This window comes from Rhinatrema bivittatum, chromosome 3 (genome assembly GCF_901001135.1).
Source record: "Rhinatrema bivittatum chromosome 3, aRhiBiv1.1, whole genome shotgun sequence".
NCBI classification, from domain to species: domain Eukaryota; kingdom Metazoa; phylum Chordata; class Amphibia; order Gymnophiona; family Rhinatrematidae; genus Rhinatrema; species Rhinatrema bivittatum.
Genome location: NC_042617.1, coordinates 402,311,968 through 402,325,149, shown reverse-complemented (window position 1 = coordinate 402,325,149; position 13,182 = coordinate 402,311,968).

The following is a 13,182-nucleotide window of genomic DNA, read 5'->3' as shown; positions in this document are numbered from 1 at the left end:
ATTAACATACATATTACCATGTATTTATTTAAAATACTTTTAACCTAATTTATTGTAACTCCTAAGTGAGTTATATCTTAACATCTATTAAAAAAAACACATAAAATCATAGGCAACCATGCTAACACAATTTACCTAATTTGAACTGTAGCAATAAGAGAATAATTTTAAAAGGTACTGCTTTACCTGCAGAAATGGCCTTTTGTAAAATTGTCTGCTCAAATATGTATAAGAGTGCTCAAACAGAACCTGTATACATGTACATGTACTCACATTTAGGAGAGACATTCTGGGATGGAGTCTGGCCAGGGTTTTCAATTACATGCATACATTTTAAAAAGTATGCAAATACATTTTTACCACAAACCTGCTTTAGTAATTAGCAAGTGTAATTGTGTATGAATAGTTTTGGTAGGGCAATTTTCAAAGCAAACTTAGGGCCTCTTTTATTAAGTATTTTTCCCATATACACAGAATGGGAGAAAGGTCTTAGTAAATCAGGCCCTTGGGTAAGTAAATTCACTTTTTTTAAAGAAGTATAACTAACTTATGTATGTAACAGCCCACACATTTATGTGACTGTTACAAAATAACCCCTTAAAATGTTAGTACAATACATGGCATGAAGCATTTATCATACTGAAAAGGCATTTATTGCACATTAGCACATCAATCCCGAATGAGGTGAAGTCAAAAAAAGATAGGATAATTAGCAGTACAGCAAGTCAAGAAAATGATAAAATTAATGCAGCAAACCTGCCAAAATTAATTAATGCAAAGAAGACCCCCCAAATCCTGAATCACAAATCCAACACACAGGGAAACATTATGTCAAAATTTTACTTAGACTTTCATGTATGTGACAAAGGCTATTGGCGCCATGATGAAACCGGCATCGAGGGTGTGAGTGCAGGGGATGGCTCCTGGACCCCCCGATGGACGACCAGGGAGTTTTGGTAAGTCTGGGGGGTTTAGGAGGGTGGGGGGTTTGTTTAAATTTTTATTTAGGTGGCCGTATAATTCGGGGAAGATTTGTGTATTCGTGGGGAATCACGATACATTTCGCTTCCCCACGAATACTACGAATAGTGTAATATACGTTGCGGATCGCCAATACGGCGAAAACGAATGCACACCCCTAGCTAGTCTATGTGACTCCTTGGTTCACTCTGACTTCACTCAGTTACCATCTCCGTTCATACAAGAGGCCACTGGACTTCATCATCCATGTACTGTTTGTCACATATCTATGAACACAACAACTTAACTTTATATGTAGCAGCTGCTGACTTTACTGTGTTCGTTCATTGACAGACCTCATGTCTTTCTCCTGGTGTTATCTATGCTATACTGTATCCTTGTGGCAAATACTTCATAGGTAAAACAAAACATGTGCTAAAAACATGCATTATTGAACATTGTTCAAGCATTTCGACCCATCAATTGAATGCATCACTACCGGCATTTTCATACTCATCTGATGATCTTCAATTCCATGTTTTGCAACAGCTGACCCTGAGTTGGCGGGGGAGGGAGTGCGGGTAGACAATTTTGATAAAAAAAATTATTATGCTTTGAATGATGGATTTATAAATTCACCATGGTGCCATATGGCTTAAATCTTGGAGTGGACTTCAGTGTATTCTTGGGATAAGTAAAAAAAAACAACTTGATATTTCAGTTTATGATCATGCCTTATATTCATTTTTCACAGTTACAAGATTTCCTTTGTCATTGAATATGCCAGTCCTAATATGAGAATGTTGATTGACAATTTGGCGTCTTTTTAACCTGTGTCTTTTTCTGCCATTTACTGCTTTGTAAATGCTGTGAAACGCTTCTGTTGAGATGATGGTACAAATCTACCAAAGATAAGTATTAATATTTCTCATAAATAGATATTTTAAAGTGATTAATTATGTGGCATTGATATGTTTTAACAGACAATGGTCCATTCTGACAACTGTTGATTTACAATTTGTTATACACAGTTCCTGCGAACACTGGACATTGTTGGGCTTTAAGAACATAAGAACATAAGAAAATGCCATACTGAGTCAGACCAAGGGTCCATCAAGTCCAGCATCCTGTTTCCAACAGTGGCCAATCCAGGCCATAAGAACCTGGCAAGTACCCAAAAACTAAGTCTTTGATGTTTATTTTTTATGCAAAGATTCTTGAGGACTGTTGCTCCATTTTTTAGTTGCAATATAAAAATTCCTTACAAAAAATATAATTGAGAAAGTTATTGCAAAACTTCCGCATATGATTGAATATTCAGAGTGGCTCTTGCAATGCAGGGTGCACTGACGGACTTGCTGATGTGGAAGTAGTTCTACAAAATAGTATACATGCAAGACTATCTAAATAAAATTTTGACATAATATTTCCCTATGTGTTGGATTTGCAAACCTGCCAAATCATAATAGCATGAAGCTTCAGAACTCAAACAGCAAGAGGAATTTTAAAACTTGTCTTTTTAAGCAGGCATTTTCTAATTGACTATAGAACCCCCACGATATTTTAAATCGTCAAAAAATGATTCACATCCCTACTGAGCAGACCCTGGTTTAAGGTCAGCTACAAGACTATTTGCCCTACTAGACTGGTATATATTCGTATTAGGGTTGTGCTTTTGTTTTGTTTAGTAGAACATAAGAACATAAGAAAATGCCATACTGGGTCAGACCAAGGGTCCATCAAGCCCAGCATCCTGTTTCCAACAGTGGCCAATCCAGGCCATAAGAACCTGGCAAGTACCCAAAAACTAAGTCTATTCCATGTTACCATTGCTAATGGCAGTGGTTATTCTCTAAGGGGCAGATTTTAAATACTTGAGCGATCGCGTACTTTTGTTCGTGCACCAGGCGCGAACAAAAGAACGCTGGATTTTATAAGATATGCGCGTAGCCACGCGTATCTTATTAAATCCGGGGTCGGTGTGCGCAAGGGGGTGCACATTTGTGCAACCTGCGCGCGCCGAGCCCAGCGCGCTCTGCCTGTTCCCTCCGAGGCCGCTCCGATTTCGGAGCGGCCTCAGAGGGAACTTTCCTTCACCCTCCCCCCACCTTCCCCTCCCTTCCCCTACCTAACCCACCCCCCCGGCCCTATCTAAACCCCCCCCCTAACTTTGCGCGCGTCGCCGGCAGCCCCGCTCCATCCTCCGGTCCCGGGGGCTGGTCCGGAGGCCTCGACCATGCCCCCGGGCCGGCGCCATGCCCCCGGGCCCGCCCCTAAAATGCCACGGCCCGCCCCCGAAAAGTTGCGTCGTTTCGGGAATGCCCCCGGACACGCCCCCTCCCGCCCCTTTTCGAAAGCCCCGGGACTTATGCACGTCCCGAGGCTTTACGCGCGCTGGCACCCTATGCAAAATAGGCGCGCCGGCGCGCGGGGGCCTTTTAAAATCCGCCCCTAAGTGAACTTAATAGCAGGTAATGGACTTCTCCTCCAAGAACTTATCCAATCCTTTTTTAAACACCGCAATACTAACTGCACTAACCACATCCTCTGGCAACAAATTCCAGAGTAGGACGGTAGCATAGTATAAAATCAAAATGGCTGAGGAACAAGGACCAGCAGGCAGGGGGCTCCTGACCCCCCCAAGGCTTGCCAATAATCCCTGGGGGTCCAGCAAGGGTCTGAAAGCGATTTCGTTTTCGGCTGCCAGTAACCAAAATGGCGCCGATAGCCTTTGCCCATACTATGTCACAGAGGCTTTCGGCGCCATTGGTCAGCTCCTGTCACATGATAGGAGCACAAGATGGCGCCGATGGCCATGTGACAGGGGCTGACCAATAGCGCCGAAAGCCCCTGTGACATGGTCGTTCGGGCTATTCGGCACCATTTTGGCGCGCGGCTTGCACTGGCACGAACTTGGGCACGGAGGGCATGGCAAATGGAAGCCGGGACTCCGCTGGACCACCAGGGATCTTGGTAAGTCTTGGGGAGGGATCGGGATGGGGGGGGGTTCTTATATATGTACGAAAATGCTTAAAATTGTTTTTAAATGCTTGGGGTGGTTTTTTTTTTTCGCTTCGTTACCGATTCGTTTTTCGGTCCGGTTTCGGGTTTCTCGTTTCGTTTTCGGGCAAACGACCCGAAAACGAAATGAGAAGACCCGAATTATACCACGAAGTATTCGAACCGAAAAACGACCCGGTAGAAAAAAACGAAGCACATCTCTAGTCGTCTGTTTGTGAACCTTCATCTGCCCATGCCCTGAATCTGGCCTTCTGCCTCTTGCCATTCCAGCAGCCTCCTGCCATCCCAGCAGCAGGTCTGAAAGGGCTGGGAACGGTCGGAGGACTGTTCATCAGCAACACACCACATGTTGGTTCCAGAGGCATGCAGGTCCGGCTGGGGGTCGGCTCCACGCTACACCTACCCTTGGTGTGGGATCGTGCCAGGGGCCCAAGGGCACACTTTCTCTAATGGGGACCACTCTCCTAGCGCTCCCTGGCTAACAGTAATTATATTAGAATTCTTTGTAACCAGATCATTATTGGCACTTCTATAACTTTAACTATTTATTTTTTTTTACTATTGGTGCCTATTTTGTAAACCATTGTGATGGTAAATAACTTAACGATGGTATAGAAAAGATTTTAAATAAATAAATACATTTTCTTAAAGATTCTCCATGATTACATGAGTGTTTACTCACAGAGAAGGTCCCTTTAAAAATTGCACCCCTTTCTTCAACCCCCCTCAGCTTTTGTAGGGAATAGGGGCAGTAATGGAGGCTGGGTTAGGATGAGCCCCCAAAAGTACATGCTTGGATTTCTTTTTGAAAACCCCGTAAGCTCTTTGCCTTTCTTAACCCTACACACTGCTCAAATCCTCAAAGCACAAAATACCATAGGCCTTCAAGCACCATGAGCTGCTGAAAATTGGTCTCCCTATGTATTACTTTGGCAAGACTTTTACAGACTGTCATTCCAATAAAGTATTTTAGATCTAAATCTTCTGATAATATTCTATATAATAAACATAGCGGCTTTTCTCTGATGAGCTGCAGTTTCTCATTAGATTACTTTCTGAGGGGGTTTTGGATTGATTAGTTTTACTCAGCATCTGCAATTCATTATTGTTGCTGATTTCAAATGAACATGTCAGCACCTAGGACACTTTGTCCATGACAGAGGTTGTTTGTTTATCTCTATGTAGTGCATTTAATTTCAGTTAATGTCAAAAAAAGCATAACTAGTTTATCACTGCAGTAAGTGTTCAATTCACTCAGGATTTTCTCGCATTTTGACTTTGAATATAAATCCTTTGTGAACAGGACCTTTAATTGGGTTGACAATGAAGAAAACATGCTTATTGATAGCCAGTAAATAGGTCAGGGTGTGATATTTTTCTATGGCTCAGTTAGTTGGTTTCCTGTTCGCAGAATGCTCCATCCCAACCAGGAAACCAGATACACATAATCACTGCAATAAATAATGAAAAATATGGTCTTTCAAAGTCAATTGTTTATGAAATGCATTCTTTACTGTTGCCTGATACATATCCTTTGTCTTTGAACAAGAACTTATGTGTCTGATGTCCCTACTTTTAAAACCCTGGAAGTTTTGAAATACATGAGGACAATTTGGTCTAATATTCTGGAGGGTATGGTATGAAAGTACTAGCTATGGTACATTTCAAGTCTGTTCATACAAAGAAACATAGAAATGATGGCAGAAAAGGACCAATTGTCAATCCAGATTGCCTAGCAAGCTTCCCATGGTAGTTTATGCCATGCCATGCAAGTTATCCCCTTGTACCAGTCAGTGCTGCTTGATAGGGATGTGAATCGTTTTAGGACGATTAAAATTATCGTCCGATAATTTTAATATCGTCTTAAACCGTTATGGAACACAATACAATAGAGATTCTAACGATTATATTCGATATGTTCCATGTAAACCGCCTCCCCGGCGATAGTTATTTCTGTTAAATGTGAACCGGAGTGATATGTATTGTATACAGGAACTTCCGGTATATAAAAACCAAAAATAAATAAATAAATAAATATAAATCGTTAGAATCGTGAGCCAGCACACTAAAACCCCCTAAAACCCACCACCGACCCTTTAAATTAAATCCCCCACCCTCCCGAACCCCCCCCAAATGACTTAAATAACCTGCGGGTCCAGCAGCGGTCCGGAACGGCAGCGGTCCGGAACGGGCTCCTACTCCTCAATCTTGTTGTCTTCAGCCGGCGCCATTTTCCAAAATGGCGGCGAAAAATGGCGGCGGCCATAGACGAACACGATTGGACGGCAGGAGGTCCTTCCGGACCCCCGCTGGACTTTTGGCAAGTCTCGTGCGGGTCAGGAGGCCCCCCACAAGCTGGCCAAAAGTTCCTGGAGGTCCAGCGGGGGTCAGGGAGCGATTTCCCGCCGCGAATCGTTTTCGTACGGAAAATGGCGCCGGCAGGAGATCGACTGCAGGAGGTTGTTCAGCGAGGCGCCGGAACCCTCGCTGAACGACCTCCTGCAGTCGATCTCCTGCCGGCGCCATTTTCCGTACGAAAATGATTCGCGGCGGGAAATCGCTCCCTGACCCCCGCTGGACCTCCAGAAACTTTTGGCCAGCTTGTGGGGGGCCTCCTGACCCCCACGAGACTTGCCAAAAGTCCAGCGGGGGTCCGGAAGGACCTCCTGCCGTCCAATCGTGTTCGTCTATGGCCGCAGCCATTTTTCGGCGCCATTTTGGAAAATGGCGCCGGCTGAAGACAACAAGATTGAGGAGCAGGAGCCTGTTCCGGACCGCTGCCGTTCCGGACCGCCGCTGGACCCGCAGGTTATTTAAGTCATTTGGGGGGGGGTTCGGGAGGGTGGGGGATTTAATTTAAAGGGTCGGAGGTGGGTTTTAGGAGGTTTTAATGTGCCAGTTTTGCGATTTTTCGATTTTTCGATTTTTCACGATTTTTCACGATTTTTCACGATATTTTACCCCCCCAAACGGCAACAATACGATTCCCTCCCCCTCCCAGCCGAAATTGATCGTTAAGACGATCGAGGACACGATTCACATCCCTACTGCTTGACGTGCTTTGCTAATTGACTTGGCTATAGAAGCAGTCCTATGTTTTTTTCCTTAATGCCTGTGCATCAGTACCCCAGACTATAAAAAAGTAATGGATTGTGTTGGTTGTCTCTGAATTCAAATTCCTCTTTTCCTCTACTCCACCTTCAAAACAGAGAGCAATGTTGCAGTTGCACCAGATGCATCAAGGCTTATTTGTTAAGGGTAGTAATCCCAGGCCTTCTGTTAACTGTAGTAACTGCTGCTCTATGCATGTTAACCCCATTCTTATCAGTTTCCCAGACTGTAAAAGTCGGGACCCTCATTGGTTACTGGTTGAATCCAGTTCCTCTTTCCCCCTGCTTTGAAGAAGAGAGCAGTGTTAGAGTTGTATCAAACTATCAAGGCTTACTGATTAAGGCTAGTAAACGCCGCAAGAGCAAGATACTCTCATGTGCGCTTTCTTAATTTTCTTTAGGAGTAGGCTGTGGAAGCAATGCTGTGCCTTTTCATTTATGTCTGCGTATCAGTATCCCAGACCAGGAAAGTTGGGGCCCTCAGTTGTTAACTGACTCCACTTCCTCTTTTCCCTCTGCTGTCTAAACGGGGAACAAGTAGCAGTTGCATTAAAAGTATCAAAACATGTTGGTTAAGGGTAGTAATCTTCTTGCCTTCTGCTAAGAGTAGTAACCACCATACCAGCAAGTAACCCCCCCCCCCCCCCACATGCTTATCTCATTTCTGAACTCTAGCCTTTAGAGATCCACAGTGTTTATCCCATGCCCCTTTGAATTTTTTGACTGTTTTCTTCTTCACCAACTACTCCAGAAAGGCATTCCAAGCTTCCACTAACTTCTCCGTGAAGAAATATTTCCTGATGTTGGTTCTGAGTTGTCCCCCCTGGAATTTTGTGACCTCTAGTTCTATTGTTTTCTTTTCAGTGGAAATGGTTCGAAGTCCATACATCATTGAAACATTTTAGGTAGGGATGTGCAGACCAAAAGTTTATGTTCATAAGTCCATAAGTCGAAAGGGGGGGTCAATTTTGGTCAATATGGACATATGGAGAATTCCATAAGTTGAGTCTATGTCCATACGTGCAAATAAAAATTTAAACCCCTCACCCTCCTTAATCCCCCCCCCCCCCCCCAAGACTTACCAAAACTCCCTGGTGGTCCAGCGGGGAGTCAGGACGCCATTTCTGAACTCCTTTGCGAGGAGCACGTGACGTCGGCGTCACGTCGGAGTGACGCGGCGTCACGTGATTCCCCGCGCGTTCGCTCCGGGACCCTCGTTGCACCCAAAAGGAACTTTTGGCGAGCTTGGGGGGGTCAGGAGGCCCCCCCAAGCTTGGGGGGGTCAGGAGGATTTCCAACGTATTCAACATAGCTATGTTGAATAAGTTGGAAATCCGATCGTTTTCGCCTCATCACTTTTTTAAGTTAAAAAAAAAATAAGTTGCGTTTTACATTTAAGTTCAAAACGAATGCACACCCCTAATTTTAGGTATCTAAAAGTCTGTATCACATCTCCCCTGCACCTTCTGTCATCTAGAGTATACATATTCAGATCCTTCAGCTTCTCCTCATAGGTCTTCTGCTACAGACCCCACACACCATTTTCATCACCCTTCTTTGGACTTCTTCCATCTTGTCTCTATATTTTTTGAGATATGGGTTCTAGAACTGAACACAATACTCCAGGTGAGGCTTCACCAAGACCTGTATAAGAGCATTATCAACTCCTTTTTCTTACTGGTTATTCCTTTCTCTAGGCAGCCCAACATTCTTCTGGCTTTATCTATTAGCTTGTCGCAATGCTTCACCAGCTTCAAATTATAATATCCTAAAAACAATGCAGAACATATCCTAATATGAATAACTGTACAATAAATAATACAATAATAATTACTTTCCCTGTGGTAATTGATCTGGTGGCCTGCGTTGTTTTTATGGGGCTTGGGAGTCCATGCAGTAAGTGCTCCAGGGGCTTGATAAGCTTGCCATAAAGGTTTGCATGGGTCCCTCATTACTCAGTCAGGGGGGCGGGGATCTGATGCCAAAGCCTGAAGCCTGGGCTTGCATGGGGCCTAGGCTAAGGTTGCGGTAACCTACCATAGCCAAGACCTATTCAAGGCTTAGGCTTCAGCTCAGGTTGAAGCCTCAGCCTTGCATAATCCTAGGTCATAACAGGTTGCCGCAATCTGAGCCTATCCCCTACACAAGGCCCAAACTTTAAGGCCTGGACCAGACTCCTGGGTCTTGGTCTAGTTCGAGGTCGCATGCTGTGGCTCAGTCAGGATGTCGGGTCCCAATGCTGGGGGCCTTAGCCCAGACCTAGGCCCGAAGCCAGGGTTCAGGCCAGAGGCCGGGTCCCAACCCCAGGGCCTTGGCACATGCCCAGCATCAGGTCCTGTTCTTTACACAGAGTCGTAGCATCAGGCTGGCGAGGCATTGGGGGCTTTCCCAGCACTCTCCCAGTTTGCTACAATTAAGGAGTGGACTGGGAGGGAACTTCCTAACCTCCTAGCCTACTCTTCCCCTACCCTATCCTAAATATCCCCAGATTTGTTATCCTACATTTAGTTGCGTGTCGGCACCCATTTGCTGCTGTGCGCGGCCCCTTTAGTCCTGCCCCTGTACCACCCCGAACCCAGACCACCTCTTTGGTTAGCCCCGTGCCCTTTGGAAATTGTCCTGGCGGGCGTAAGGCCTGGCCAAGTGCATAAACCCCCGGGTTTTATGCGCATAAGCTTTGAAAAACCAGCAGATTATGAATTAGGTGTTAAAAGTGAATTTTAATCAAGTTATTCCATCCATTTTTCCTAAGGGTTCCCTGAGATTAAAAAGTGATCAACACAATTCAGAAAATGGGGTTTGGTGGTGGTCAACAGATAGGTTTATAAAAGCACTATTTTGACCTTTGGTTTGGGGAAAATATTTGTTAATCACAAGTTATAAATATAATTAGCTTTAAGCATATGTAAATTAGATAATATAGTCATGAAAAAAAAACCCAAAACATTTGATACATTTATTTAGATGGTAACTTGAGAATTTTTTGTAGTTTGAAACTGTGTGAATGGAGTTTTTATTGGTTTTATTTAACTCATTTTTCCTTTTCATTTTAATGAGTAATGTAAAGGCTGGTTAAAAATAAGATCAATTCAACTCAAAAAGAAGGAAAAAAAAAAACCCTCCTTAAGCCACCCTCTAGGCAACGCAATAACAACGCTAGATAAGTGATCAGATCTGAGTAACAATATTAAATTAGCTAAGAAGTTTTTAAGTGGTTCCATGGAGGATAAATAGGTTTCCTGAAGTAGTTAAGTACTATTACCTAAAATGACATCAGAGGAGTAGGGATTTCTCCCTAGGATTTTCACTGACCACCTTCTGAAAGTACAGGCAAAGCTGAGATGGACACTGCAGGTGAAAGACCAGGTCACAGATTCCTGTCACTGAGGCCTAGTTTACATAGATAAGCATGCAAAACACTTAGAAACACTTGGTTAATTTGTGAGAGTGGGTGCAAGTGATGGTGTTTGTAAATGTAATACTGACAGATGTAAGAATTTAGTTGCATTTAATTTCAAAATTGGTTTGCAGCTTTTATCAGCTTTGATAGATGAGTGGACACGTGGAAGAGTGGTGATTTGATTGTGAATTTATTTAACTTAATTTATTTACTTAAAAAACATTTCAAATAGTCCGATAGAATTCAAATTGGACATACTTTACCTGTACCTTAATTACTGCAGTATTGAATACACAATGCCTGTAGATAAAAGTACTTCCGTATTGTTTCCTTAGAGGAAAAATGTTTGGCATAATTTTGAATGTAGAAATCCCATAATTTGTTCCTGACAAAAATATAAGTTCTCACAAAGCTGTAATGTAACATTAACTGGAAGATATCAGATTCGCTTGATGTCCTTCCCCCCCCCCCCCCCAGTCCCCCTTTTCACCCTTTCCTCATCAAAAATGACATGAATCTTTTTGTTTGGAACAATAAAAGGCCGCAGTTTATTAACCATACCCGAGCCCCCCAAACAATGCATACAATACATAACCCCATTTTTCATATCTCAATAATGCCCCCCACCTCTTCCAGTGGTAGAGCTTAATTGATACAATCCTCTGAGCATCGGCCCCCCTCTTGCTCAGTGTCAATCTCGTGTAGCAGCCCCCCCGCACCACACGAGATTCCCCCCTTTCAACCAACTTTTAACTATTACATAAATTCAAAAGCTTATGGGCTCGGGTTTACCGCCACTGCGACAACATCATTTCCCCTACAAACAACCCTAAAAACGCCGCCGTCAAATCGGGTGGGAGGGAGGGAAAGCCTCTGCTCGCTGCCTCAGCCGTTCCTCACAGACTGAGGCACGAAGCCGTTTACCCCTTACATCTTTCCCCCTCCACCAATCACTATCTCTGCATTCAAATCCTCATCTTCTATTGGCTAACTTCCCCCTCTCTCCCTTGTGTCCCTTCGTTGACCTTTTCCTTTCCTCATTTAACCACTACCGCTCACTTTACTTCCGTTACTAGCGTGGAGCCAGACAAGCTAACTCCACTTCATTAACTGGAAGATATCAGATTCGCTTGATGTCCTTCCCCCCCCCCCCCCAGTCCCCCTTTTCACCCTTTCCTCATCAAAAATGACATGAATCTTTTTGTTTGGAACAATAAAAGGCCGCAGTTTATTAACCATACCCGAGCCCCCCAAACAATGCATACAATACATAACCCCATTTTTCATATCTCAATAATGCCCCCCACCTCTTCCAGTGGTAGAGCTTAATTGATACAATCCTCTGAGCATCGGCCCCCCTCTTGCTCAGTGTCAATCTCGTGTAGCAGCCCCCCCGCACCACACGAGATTCCCCCCTTTCAACCAACTTTTAACTATTACATAAATTCAAAAGCTTATGGGCTCGGGTTTACCGCCACAGGAACAATGAATAATCCCTTATCATTGTTCCCCCCCCCCCCCCCACTGCGGCCTCCAAATTCTCTATCATTTGTTCCAAACCCTCCTGTATGTCATTATTAAAAAGATCCATGCCAATATCAGATAAATGCACCCCGTCCTTCCGGAAGAAACCCAGAATTACATCCCACGCCCATTCATGTTTCACCCAAAACCCCCCTTGCTGAACAACCCACTTCCCAATTTGTTTGTTCATCTTCTTGACACTCTTAGACCATAGCGGCATTCCCAGAAATTTGATCCGTAAAATAATATCAGACCACCCCAAAGTCGTTTCCGGCATAACGTTGAACAGTGTACTGAAATCCTTCTTGATGTTTGTAATCAAGTCCTTGCAAGTCCCATGTCCAAGATCATTGCCTCCCAGATGTATTAACAATAATTTCGGCATCCGCATCTCCAGCATGCAGGTTTGTAAGAAAGGAAGCAGACCATTCCATCGCATTCCTCGATGACTGAGCCATCTGACCTTCCAATTTCGACTTTCCAATTCCAAATGCGTTCCATAAGGTCTATTTTTAGCTCTATGGTGAGCCCAATGAATAAAGGAATGACCCACAACCCAGGCCCATTCCTGCTCCCCCAAACGCTGTCTCCGCTCTGCAAGAAACACATCACAGTTACTACATGCCTTCATCTCCAAATTTCGTGGTGTTTTTTTTTTTTTTTTTGATAAACCCCACTTATTGATCCTTCCGAACATATCTCAAAAACGCATTGGACTTCCAACGCCCCATGGCCTGTATGGCACTGCTCGAGAGCCCTTGCTCCGCCGCTGAAGTCGCCGCCCCAATCCTAAACGAATGGGAAGTATACCGCTGTTCATCCCATCCAACCAACCGCAACACTTTTTTCAAAACTTGAACAAACTGGTAAACCGTAACCGGCGAACCATCCTGGTGTAACAACAATAAACCGCCCGTCCTAGTCCGCACTGCCACTAAGCGCTGCAAACACCGTACCGGGCACACCAGATCATCCGCCGCCGGAATTAACGTTATTACTTGCCCTTTTCCCAACTGGTCCACCTTAGAACAATGGATGCAAAGAGTCACCGACTCATGACAGATCCACACATTCTCAGCTAACAAGCCTGTTACAACCTCGCTCCTTTTAGATGTCGCGACCAACTCATTCACCCTCATAGCTCCAAAACATGCTAACACAAATGCC